Source organism: Pygoscelis adeliae, unplaced genomic scaffold (genome assembly GCF_000699105.1).
Source record: "Pygoscelis adeliae isolate BGI_AS28 unplaced genomic scaffold, ASM69910v1 Scaffold108, whole genome shotgun sequence".
In the NCBI taxonomy this organism is placed as follows: domain Eukaryota; kingdom Metazoa; phylum Chordata; class Aves; order Sphenisciformes; family Spheniscidae; genus Pygoscelis; species Pygoscelis adeliae.
In genome coordinates, this window is record NW_008825498.1 from 3,259,870 (window position 1) to 3,272,126 (window position 12,257).

Here is a 12,257-nt window from a genome sequence, read left to right on the forward strand (position 1 = left end):
GCCAGCTGCATCTTCTTCCCACTTTCATCGTTCCGAGCAAAGAGGTCTCAGACGTGGATCCAGTGACACAGAACAAGAAGGAGGTACCTGTTGCTGTTACTAGATGCCTGTGCATCTGTGCTGCCTTTATAGATTTTACATGCAGTAGGCATACAAACAGAAAAGCAGCTTGAAAAATAAAAGGTCAGCATGGTGTTGATAAAGGAACCCCACCTATGGTATGTTGAAAGTACCGAAATCTAGTACTCACAAGTAATACGCAGACTAAGCAAAGCAAAGAGCCAGGAAAGCAATTAATGCTGAAGGGTGGAATTACAAAACCTGATGTAATAGATCTTCAAGCACTGAGAACCACAGAAGCAATGGCTGGAAGGGTCCTATGGAGGTTATCGAGTCCAGTCTCCCACTCAGAGCAGGATCATCACCAACACGAGATCAAGTCATGTTTGGTGACATGATCGTAGTCTAGCCAAATCTTGAAAGTCTCCAAGGATGGAGGTGTCACATCCTCTCAGGGCAACCCACTCCTGTGCCACGTTAGCCTGCTGTTCCCCATTTCCCACCCGACTGTGGCTACAAGGTGATCCCACACTTCCCCAGAGCACACAGCAAGTCCCAGGTGTGCTGAAGATGAAAGAGGCACCACCCTACCCCAGCACATGCATTCCAGTACTTTGATTTCTGCTGTGGTGAACCGGGCAAACACTAGTGAGCACTGCAACAGGCCTAAACGTCATTCTCCAAAATCTGGTTGCTCCTTCCTCCTCAGAGGTTTCGTTTTCAGTTCCTCTCTCCTCACTTGCTCTAGGCCTCACTTACTGCAGTAAAAAGGCCATGCAGCGTAATTTATAACGCCTGAGAGTGAAATCCCCTAAAAGCCCAAAATGTAGTGCTAGAAAGAATTCAGGCACGCTTGAGCCAGAATTTTATACTAGGCAGCTAATGTAGAAATAAGTTATGAGTATTTCAACGCTGATAAGAAGTGACCGATGCACAGCCTCTAAAAACAGAGGTGATGGCCGCGCTAGAGACTTCTGCTGATATATTTGTCAGAAGATTAAAAAAACCCACACACAGTTTTAGGGAGCTTTGTATGTGACACAGCCAAAGTATAAATACAATTAATGATTCCAGAAATTCCCCACTGCTTGGATAACTTGGGGGGTGGGGTGGGGAAGGGGGTGAGATCGAGAAAACTGCATTTAACCCTAGAGTGGCCAACGAGCATCCCTCATCTCTGACATCTCTGTTCATGTTCAAGTTCTTAAAGGAATCAGTGTGATATTCCCTGCACTGCTCTCAGAATACACCTCAGCTACGACTTCAAACTGTAGCAAACACCATGCTACAGGTTTGGCCCACATACTTCACTTTTCAGAGGAGTTTCATGAACACTCCTGTCACAAGTGCAGTTTTTCTACTGGGAAAGAGAATGACAAAACCCGATTTCAGGCAAACAAAGAGTTAGAAGGTAGCAACAGCTTCTGTAAAGCAGCAGTCCTGATTAATGTAGTCTGCTTTTCTAATTTAATTATTCTCATAGTCTTCCTTTATCAGGATGAAGATTAACAGAATTCTGCAAAGCAACAGATCTACACACTGTAAAGCAAAATCAAAGTTATTTCTAGCACTCAAATGTGTGTGTTTATCAGAAACCCGTGCAGAAACAGGCTCTCCGTGAAGGAGTTGGCCAACAGTGTTTAGATTTGAAAACAAGTGAATAAAACAAACCAGGAAGAAAGTTTGGGAAGAGCTAAAAAAAAGTTACTCTGTTAAGCCTTGGGCACATCTTGCATGTTCAAGGAAGCCCCCATTCATTAAGGTACATAGACATACTTTATTCCCAGCATGAGTAGATTCAGTAAGATGGATATAACCATGAGCATACTTAATTAGGCTGCATCAGAATCAGCCTCATTTCTGATAGTATACACCACGAATAAAAGTTTCGCTTAGTAAATTAAGAACAGAAGATTTAGGACATCTTTTGCATGTTATCTATGGGCAGTACAAATGAGGTATCTGCAACTGCCCATCTATTAGAGAGCACTGGCTTGTGCCAGCCTAAATTAGTGCACAGTTCTAACCTGTAATTATAATGTATGACACAGAAATGTCCATAAAGGAACTAGCAACAGCAACGTTACTGACACGGTGAACATGTATCAGATATGATGTGGTGTATGATAAGTTTCAAGCTGACCTGGGTTATGTAGAACTCACACTTCACTGACATACTGTCAACCACACCGATCAGCCCAAAGGAAAGCTCCCACTGTGGCGTAAAATCACTTCAAGCGAAAATTCAAAAGTGAAAATTTAAAACTATAACTTTCTTTGTTTACACAGCACTGAATAAATTCTCCCACCTCCATCCCATTACTTCATTCTATGCCTTAAATTTCAGGGCGCGTTGCATTTAAACTCACCATACCAAACAGCAAATGATAATTTTGTCAAGACCAAAAAACACTGCATGAGTTTTAATAAAACAGCTACTTATCACTCCAGACATCCTGTAGATAAAGAATGAGCTTCCCACCCTTGGGGATTATAGTGTTGCCACTTTAAGCAAAGTCTTGATTATTTGCCTTCCCTGGAGAGAGACAGATAAAGAGAACGAAAGAGAGGGCTGTCCCAATTACACAATGTGCATGGACCACATCCCTATGAGGTAATTCAAGTCTATTTTTAAATATACGGACATGTTTATATTTCAGAGGTCACATTTAATATTTTAAGAAGTGTTCTGTGCCTGTGAGGAAGAGTAAAATGAAACCTGGGGTCTTTGTCAGCTAAGCATACTTGAAAATTTAGCCTAATAAGCTGCAAATCCAATCTGACCATTAGCGTATGAATTCCTCGCTAAAGAGAGAGGTCTTCAAGAGCCACAGCCTGTGGGTATTTTTCTTTAAAAAGGCAGCAGCTACCTTTTATAGTTACTGTATAAATCAAATGAAATCAGAGGATTATTTCAAGATTCAAATACTGTCTACAAAACCAGGATTTTTTTTGTTCACAGAAACGGGATTTCAGAAACCCTTGAATAGAAGAGATGTTTTAAGACTAGTTAAATACTTTTAATATTAATGGTTAGATTAAAATTAATAAATAGGTTTAGCGGACATTTACTAAATCCAACCCTTTCAGGGTTTAGCTAAATCCAGCTGTTTTAAAGAAAAAAAAAATTCCTATTTAGAAGGAAACACTCTCCAGTATACATCAAAGGATTCCGTACTTAAAACATAAGAAGTTCACACCGAATACCCGAAACGTTTTTGTCCAACACTTCCTACATAACAAAAAACCTCCAGTGAGAGCAGGAAACACTCAGCGAAGGATGGTTCCAGAGAGAAGAAATTTTTACTTCCGTTAACTCCAGACCAAACCAAAACTTTGAATTCTTTAGCGTTTGTTACATTTGTGTTCGGTGATATCCACTGGGCTATAGCAGAGTTTCAGGCACAGCTGCTTTCATCTGAAAACGTGTAAACAGAGGCTGTGATCAATAAATGCTTGAAGTAACAACTCTCTCACTCTGCCTTTAACACTGATGGAAAGGAATTGAGGCAGGAGGCCGACTCATGGCTTATTCACTTGCATTTACATGGAATTGTTTGGCTGGAGCTGTCCTAGATTTACCATTGCCACTTCCATTTACAGCGAGGTGTTAACTACTTTTCTAGGCTTGTTTTGTCAGAGTTCAGATGTAAAGACTATGAAGGGCCAAGCCAAAAACATTCAAAATGTTCAGGTAGCCTGGATTCCTAAACTTTTTCAGAGAATGACAAAACCTTAATTAAATGAAAGTGAGATTCATGTTCTAGAAGAGAGGGATTTGGGATTTTCAAGTTTCCATACAGCAGAGCTTATGACTGTTATCACTGGAAAAAGTCAGAGCTTCAGACATCCATATCCTAAACAAAACCAATGAAACAAGTTATAAATGGTAAGAGCCTGGAAGGGTTTGGAAATATGAGAGAGTAGAAGAAAAATCTGGCATTTCTTTGTATATTGTCAGCTGTTGAGGAATCTTTGGCTTTCTTGGGGCTAAAGAGAGGTATCTGGAAAAATGCAGACAAGTAAAAAAACCATGCAGGAGTGGACAATCTACGTTTCTGATGTTCCTTTCTTACATTCTACACTGAAAATATCAGCAATATACTTTGAAGGCATTTCAGTCTAATGATATATTTCATAAAAGCAACATTGGGGCATAGGGGAGGACAAACGAGAAGCTTTGCAACACCATTTGATAAGGTTTCTAACATGAAAATCTGATACGGTTGTATCCCACGCTAAAATGATACCTTATTGGCAGATGATGACTTTCAACATTACTTGTTACATTACTGTGCTGAAAACTTGACTTGGCGTTGATATTACATACTAAGAATTCAAGAACAGTTAAAAACAGCTCTTGGGATCAATGATTCTCTGTTAGCATTGTACAACAAGAGTTGTGAAGCCAATAGCCATTTGATTTGCATGTTATCCAAGAATTTAATGCCCCACATGACTATCCAATACTTGCATGTAACATAAGGAGAAGTTTAAAAGCTTTGGAATGATTATTGGCTAAGATCTGTTCAGCATTGTGTTGCACCTTGTCCAGTATCACCATTATAGATACTGAACACGTGAAGCTTGCACGGGGTTTATAACCCATCACGAGGAACATTACATTTGTCAACGTTTACCAAACTGTCCAAGACACTCACCACTGCTAAAGAGGAAGGGAGAAGGCTGGCACAAGAAAGTAATGGTTCCAGAAGATGGTCAATTGAGGTTTTGGGTACCTATTACTGAATCAAAAATGCTTCAACCAGCTGACAGAAAGGGCTGGATCATTACACACCAAGATTTGAAGGGGTTATTTTGTCCCAGGAAACTGTTAATTAAATGTCTGTCCTCCCACACCCAGCAAAAAGCCAACATAAACATTATTACATACTCTAGCTAATGTGACAGAAATACAGAGCGCATTCATGCCTGACCGGGAATAAAATTGCACTGCCAAATCATTCAGTAGAGTATGAGTGTTTCTGCGATTGCAAACCCTGGCCCAAGAATCCGGTGCCTTGCTGCAAAACACTCTACAAATAGTTTCCTCATGTCCTTACAGCGTACTACAAATCATCCTCTTACAAAGCGAATGTGTCTCACACGCCCATCAAATTAGCAAATGCCAAGAAGTTACACAGAAAGCGGTGTGCTTTTTTGTCTGTATGCTGCCTGTCCCTTCTCTTGGTAACTGCTTTTTATCATTCATAGCATTTTACAGAAAGTAATTTCTGCCAGCTTTCCACATTTTATCAATACAGAAACAGGCCCCGCTGTTACGACCAGCTTCCTCAAACACTTACTGTCACAAGTCTGTGCAAGCTTCCTCTGCTTCACCCTCAGCACCGCTATGGTGGGTCCCCATCCTTTCCTCCATAGTTTGCTTCCTGATCCATACAGTACTTCCAGCCCTGCAGCTAAGCAAATCCTATCCCTTTTCTCCATTGCTACAACTACATGAGCTCCTCCCTTTTATCTCAGGATTTCTTCCACACCTGAGGCTTCCCCATTGTTCTTTCTCCCATTCTTTCCCACCCTTCCGTTGTCAGGCATAATCCTTTGGCAATTTCCACTTTCCTTCATCAGCCACCTGCAAAGAACCTGGATGAAATTGGTTTCCTTCCCTCAGACAAAGTCCCCAGCATACCTATTGTCCAGCTAACATACTGTCATTAGCTAATTACGCCTCATTTCATCCAGGCTGAGAGGAATGGGCCACAGTCCTTGCCTGCTAAGGTGCATGCACATTCACACCCAAGAAGTGACACCTGTATTTAAGGGCTGCATAACACCCAGAATTCACACACCTCGTGTGACACATTGCCATCATTAACATACTGAAGAGCTGAAACCCCCGAGGCACCTCGGCACCTCTGAAAAACTAGGTTGCGAGGATTTGCTTGCAATCAGTAGCTCAGAGAAATCAAGGAGTAGTTCCTATTTGGGCTAGAACAAATAAATATATTACACATAATTTTTTAACAGAAACTTGTCCTACCATTCAAATAGACTTACTCTTAGTTATTTCATGCTCATTACAGGCCAAATGTAAGCATCTGAGGCATTCTGTTCTTTACTTGCTGACAATTCCTTACACACATGCTTTTTAACTTGCTGTTAAGTATTTAGATCTTTAACAGGCTTGTAAGTAACAGTTATTATTTGCAAATGCTAGACCATTTGGGACAAGAAACTATTCTTCTAAGTACCATTTCATTGCTACTTTACACAATACCATTACTAATCATAAAGTTTTAGTTTCCTCATTAATTGATGGAAAACAGACTTTTTCCAATGGCAAGTCAGTGTTCATTATCATCTTAGTGTTTATCTAAAGTCTTTATTAATAAAATAGCCTTCAAATGAAGACGAAAAAATTTTCACAGGCAGCTTTAACCACGCTACAGTTATGTTAGTACTCTGAATAAAAAAATAATTTAAAAAAAAAGATTTGCAAACTGTGTCAGGAAACTTGTCTCGCTGACAGGTATTCCCTAAGAGGACTTTTGGAACTTGACATATTAGACCAAGTTTCTATGAACGCTTTGAGCCTTTTATTAACCTAGTGCTGCAAGTGCTTTATTTAGATACTAGCACCCTACAGAAAGCTTACCAAGCACTTTCTGAAATCCTGAAATTTCAGATTAGCCAAAGTGTCCGTGCCTGGTTGTTAAGAGGCAAAGCCAGTTGGGAGAAAGCTACTGCTGGCCTGCTTTAGTGGAAGGTACATCTGCTAACAGCAACACATGCAAATACTGGGGCTTGGGGAGGAGAAATGGAGAATCAAGAAAACTTGCAAGCAATGTACGATAGTAAATTTTCCTTATAAAGTCATATTAATGACTTTTTAAAACCACATCTAGTAATTAAATTTATAGTACCACAACCGCTGCCATAAATTTGTGGATCAAATGTGATACCAGCTGGAGTACTACTGTGTCTTTATTTTATTTAAATGTAGGGAACAAATGAAATGTAATATAAAGTTCATGCCCCTACTCTATAATACAGGGAGTGCCATTAAAAATGTACACATCTCCATTCTGAGCAGACAAGAACATACAGAAAGCGCATGATCTTACTGAAAAGATAAACAGCTGGATTTACTTGCTTCCATTAACCAATGACCCACTTGTCAAACATAAGCTGTAGATTTAAAAGAGCGATTACACGAAGCCTCTTATATTAGACAAAAAAAATCCTAGCTATGAAATCAGACCAAGTCTGAAAATACTTGAGCGCAGTCAATATTGTGTTTTTATACAGACACAAGACAAGGACCAGCTCTTCTTTTTAAAACACGCAATATAGCGTAAGGGTGTTTCCTATATCGCTGTTCAGAAGGCGTTTATCCCATGCAGCCCGCTCAGGTCATTAGCGGTGAGCCAAATCCAGGCCTCGTGTAAGAGGATGAAGCTCTAATGGAAGCCACCGCATAAACCTTAACGTGGGGGCACTGCCAGCTTTCTTCTACGAGGAACAGGTATTCATAGAGAAGCAAAACTGGTGCTCTCCACACTAAATGGTAACCATGACATGTACCTGGCCTATCTAATCACTCAGAGAGGACTTTTTAACAGGGGCTGCAGCTGTGCAGACTTCGGTGGCAGATCTCCAGCTGAGGCTCTTAAGGCTCGAGCCAGCTGCCATCCACTTTGCCCATGCGTAAACGCCTCCCACCACACGCCCGTTTCTGTGCCTACTCCAGGCCCAGGCAGGAACAAACAAATTACAACATTTAGGCTTGAGTGCAAGCCCTGAGTTAACAACAGGAAGCGTATCAAGGGCAACAAACTACTAGGTTCCAAGACACTAAAAACCTCTAATTTTGCCACCTTGTATTGTAACGCAACAGCAGTGCACACAACAGTGGCCTTCCTACACTCTACCTAAGGCTAAACAAGTCTCTAAGAAGACATTATAAGCAACATTTTTACTGTAAGGACAAATTAAATGCATGTTGCTTCCACCTGACCTCATTAGCATGCTGTGCACTGCCAGCGACTCACACTTTACTGTGACTCAGTATATAAGGTGACTCAGTATATAAGGTGACCACGCTGCAGGTCATAGAGCAACTTAATTATATAAGAATCTCAGCAGTCAGCTAACGAAAACCAAAGTTTCCAGCCCCAGTGATTGCAGAAAAATATTGGAAAATGCTGATACTTGGATTAAGAAAAAAATGAAACAAAAAACCCAAAACCACAAAAGCCAGCAACAACCCAAAAACACTCCTTAAAAATAAGTGCAATATTTGAATTAGCTCTTTTAAGCCTTTCTTTACTCTTGGGCTCCTAGCAGGCATGGTGGGTTTCTGGGAGCTTGTCCATCCCCTGAATTTTACCTTGCTGCCGGAGGCCCTGAGCACCACAGCGCAGCATCCCAGCGCCTGATGTGCGGGTACAGACTATAGCAGCAGCATCGGAGAGGAGGCCAGGTAAGCCATGCAGCGCCTACCACGCCACAGAACAGGGACATGTGTACTTCACAGAAGAAAGTACAGATGGGAACACGGCCATGGCACTCTGAGCTCCACGCGCCTCCCGCCACACCCACAACAGCATTTTGGTTGCAGCTCAGTTCTTTGTCACATTCCTCAGCAGCACTTGGGGGTCACCACTGTGTGCAGTCACCACTATGCCAGCCCAAGCTTCTCTTCCCATCTTCCTTTTACACTCCTCCATCTGCCTTCCTTTCTCCACCTCTCCTCCCTTTGCCTTTCCTTCCCTAGATGAAATCTAGAGCTACTTGCCACTTTGCTGTTAGCACCTTCCGGACATCAAAGTGATCAGCAAGTGATCACACTTGCAGTCGCTGCTGGAGCAAGACTAGCAAGACACAGACTACTAGAAAAAGATCCTGTTTTCCTAACAGATCCAGCCTGACAGCAGACTCAGGATGACTGCACAGAATCAAGGTAGGTCCTGTGCACATTTGCAAGATCATATTTATGAAATCTAGAAACTGCTTTGAAAAATGACAGTTATTTTTATAGCATCTGGATGCACTACAAATACTTGACATATCTGACAAGGATTAATATTTTTTAAGGTCCTTAAAAAAAAAAAAGGATTTTTTTTTTTGCTGCTGGAGCAAAACTCAAATCATTAATTGAATTATCCTTTAATAAACATTCTCCAACTTCTAAATGAAGCACCATTGATAGGCAAAATACAGAAAGCAACAAAAGACGATTAGAAATAAGGATATAATTCTTTTTTTATATTATTGTATATTGTCATGGCTTCAGCAGTCACGGCACAAAGTAGCAACATTTTGTAACCTCTAAACAGTCATATTGTGTATAAAATGAAAAAAAGGCTTCTGTAACATTTTGAGCACAAAAGGTACAAGTGGCATGAAAACAGTGTCTTTTCCTCATTACAGTAGAAAATGAGGTTTCTATTTAATAAAACCTCCAACCACAAGGCTATGCGTTTTTGTAACTGTGAATGTATGTCAGTGCTGTTGACAGCTTCTGTGTTGGAAAGGCTCTCATTATTAACTCTGAACAAAACCACACGTTATCTTTTTGAAAAGCAAAGTTACGTTCCTGATGAGTCAGCCGCTTTGCTGTGCTCCTGTGGGATAATTTTTGGTATTGGGCACTGAAAAAAATAAATATCACCCCAAAGTTCAGAATATTTTCAGACAGCACCATAAAAGGCTATCCAAGCTACCCAGTTCCTAAATTAAGAAGGGAACGGGGCTGACGAGCGCGCAGCCATAAACAAACATTCCACTTCGGTTAACTTTGCTCTCTTAGGTTCAGGATTTAGGTCTCCAGTTTTCTCATGTTGGATCAAAACCAGCTATAAAGCAGCTGTGTCCTGTGCAGGCCTGACTCCTAAGCAGATGTGCTCCACTGCATTTTGGTGGACCTTGTGGTGTTTCCATAGAACGGAAATGCTTTCGAAGCACTCTGCTCAGCCCAGAAGTTCACCTGTTTCATACTTCTTCAGTCTTTTGGCTGAAGGTACAATGCAGCCCTTAGGGAAGTCAGGTCTTCTTTGGTGGACATTATGGGGACCAGTTTGGGGAAACAAGCAGTGGGGAACTAAGTGGGAAACAAAGTGCACTTATCTAGTAGTAGTATTTTATTCTGCACCAGTGCTGGTGCCAGGAGCTAAGGAGAAAGAAGTGAGAGGAAACCCTTCTTTAGTCTGCCTGGTTTAAGTAACTTTAGCATGAATGACCAGAGAACATTTGTTTCTGTGCAGGGAAGAGAAAAGCTCATACAGGCCTTTCTGTTCAGATCTCCCCTGAACACTTCATGAATTAGTAGTTCATCATACAAACATACTTATATACATGTGTATATACATATTTTTAATATATTTGCTTTCTCTTACCCTATCTCAAAATTACTGAAATCTAACAGGTAATTCCTGAGCTAATGTTCCAGCAGAAACCGGACTTGCTTTCTAACGTTAGGGTGTATTGTAAATGTTTTAGTGATAATACATCAAGCAAGGAATTGTAACTGCCAAAAGCCCCCTTATCTACATCTCGCACAGGAGAGCGCCTGATGTGAGAACTGTAAAATTCCTTGGATGTTCCAACATCCATTCCTCACGTTGTTGTCCATATAACTTAACTCCATGAAAAAATACACCCATTTGTCAGGCTCAAAGGCACTGAAACCCGACTGGAAGGTTTCCCAAGCGAAAACTAGTATATACTAGCATGTTACATGGATTTGGCTTTCGCAATTGTAATAGCTCAGCTAATTCTCTAGCAATATAATGAATCTCTGGTATTAGAAGGCTGATAGCTAGATCTTTATTCTGACATATAATAGGCCATAAGGACTAAGGGATTTGGAGAGGAAAGGCTACACAGTAAGCAGCAATCCGGGGGGAATATGCTGGAAAGCTGTCTGTTGCTTCACGGAGAGGGTTACTCATTGCAGGAAATCTGCACATGTCAGATAAGTTTCTATTAGACAGGTAGGACGCAGTCTGCTTTTATTAATGTCCATTTGGTGGCCGCGCACTATCTCAATACTTGCAGTCGTCTTCAGATTTCCTGTTGTTTCAAAGTGCTTGTGACAATGCCAGTATAACCACAGTGACAAAGCTTGACTTTGAGCAGCGGCACCTACTCCGTGCAAGAGTAGAAAGCGATAGATGAAACCCACCCGTGGCCCAGCACAGGGCATTGCCCCTCTGCACTTCCATCTGCAACACCTTCACAGGAAGGAGCGCGTCCACAGAGGGAGGACTTTACGTTTTCCTAGTTTTTGCTCTCAGGTGCCTCCTGTAGGCTAGGGCTATTGCTTCATCCTCAACGCATACAAGCCTCTTTCAGCTCTAAATTATAGACTGTTCTTCTCCTGAGAATCTCCAGGTACACTTGAGCCCTGCATATCTTCTAATTGCTGTGAAAGTAACTCTTCCCTTGCAACCTGATGAATCTGAACTCTGTGGCTCCTCGTTTAACTCTCTCTCTCCCAGTGTCAGTCTCTTCTCCTTACCTGTGCCTGTGCCAGCAAACACAGGCAATTCTTGGATTTCCCATAGAACTTAATCTGAATAAGTTCTCGTGTTTGTCATGCACCTAGAGAAATCTTTCTGCAAACATATTTAAGTTTTTTTCAGGGCATTACATAAATTGAGCAAATCCCTAGTTTCACTGTGAAACAAGTCTTTAAAATAGCTCAAACCTTTTTACTTTTAACTACAAAGCACAAAAAGTATCACTGCAAACTGAGATACCTCCTACATCCAAAGTTAGCATGTATACACTGTAACAGCTTTTCAAGCATTAGCAGAAATGCGGTGGTATGTTTTAAAATGAAAGTTCTTCGTTACACAGCCCTAGCATCACTTCAGTGCTACGCATGTTTTCAGTACTAGATATGAATAAAGGAACCCCACGCTGTATTGCAAACCACTAATGCCGCAGCACATGCCTTGCCAAGGGAAAAGGCACGTATGGTATTCAGCACAGTATGGTGAGCACTGTCAATAGCGAATCTGTTCAAATAGGAGGTTTATTAGCGGGTATCCTATGTTCCATTTTGGCAACAGTGAAGATTTCTTGTTTAATAGCCCAGATGCAGCAGCAATGATACAAGGGGAGCAAGCGATGGCAACCGCAGGAAGCCCAGGTCTGTTCCAGGCGCATCCTTTCTGAAGGCTTTCGAAACATTGCCACCTTGTGGGCCTCCTATCTCCTGGTATCATTGA

General features: G+C 41.3%; 1 protein-coding gene across 1 annotated transcript in view; it reads right to left on the bottom strand.

The window, feature by feature from the left end:
• The window catches only part of MAPRE2 (microtubule-associated protein, RP/EB family, member 2), a 75,026-nt gene that overhangs the window by 62,068 nt on the left and 701 nt on the right, over nucleotides 1–12,257 (bottom strand). The window lies entirely within an intron of this gene.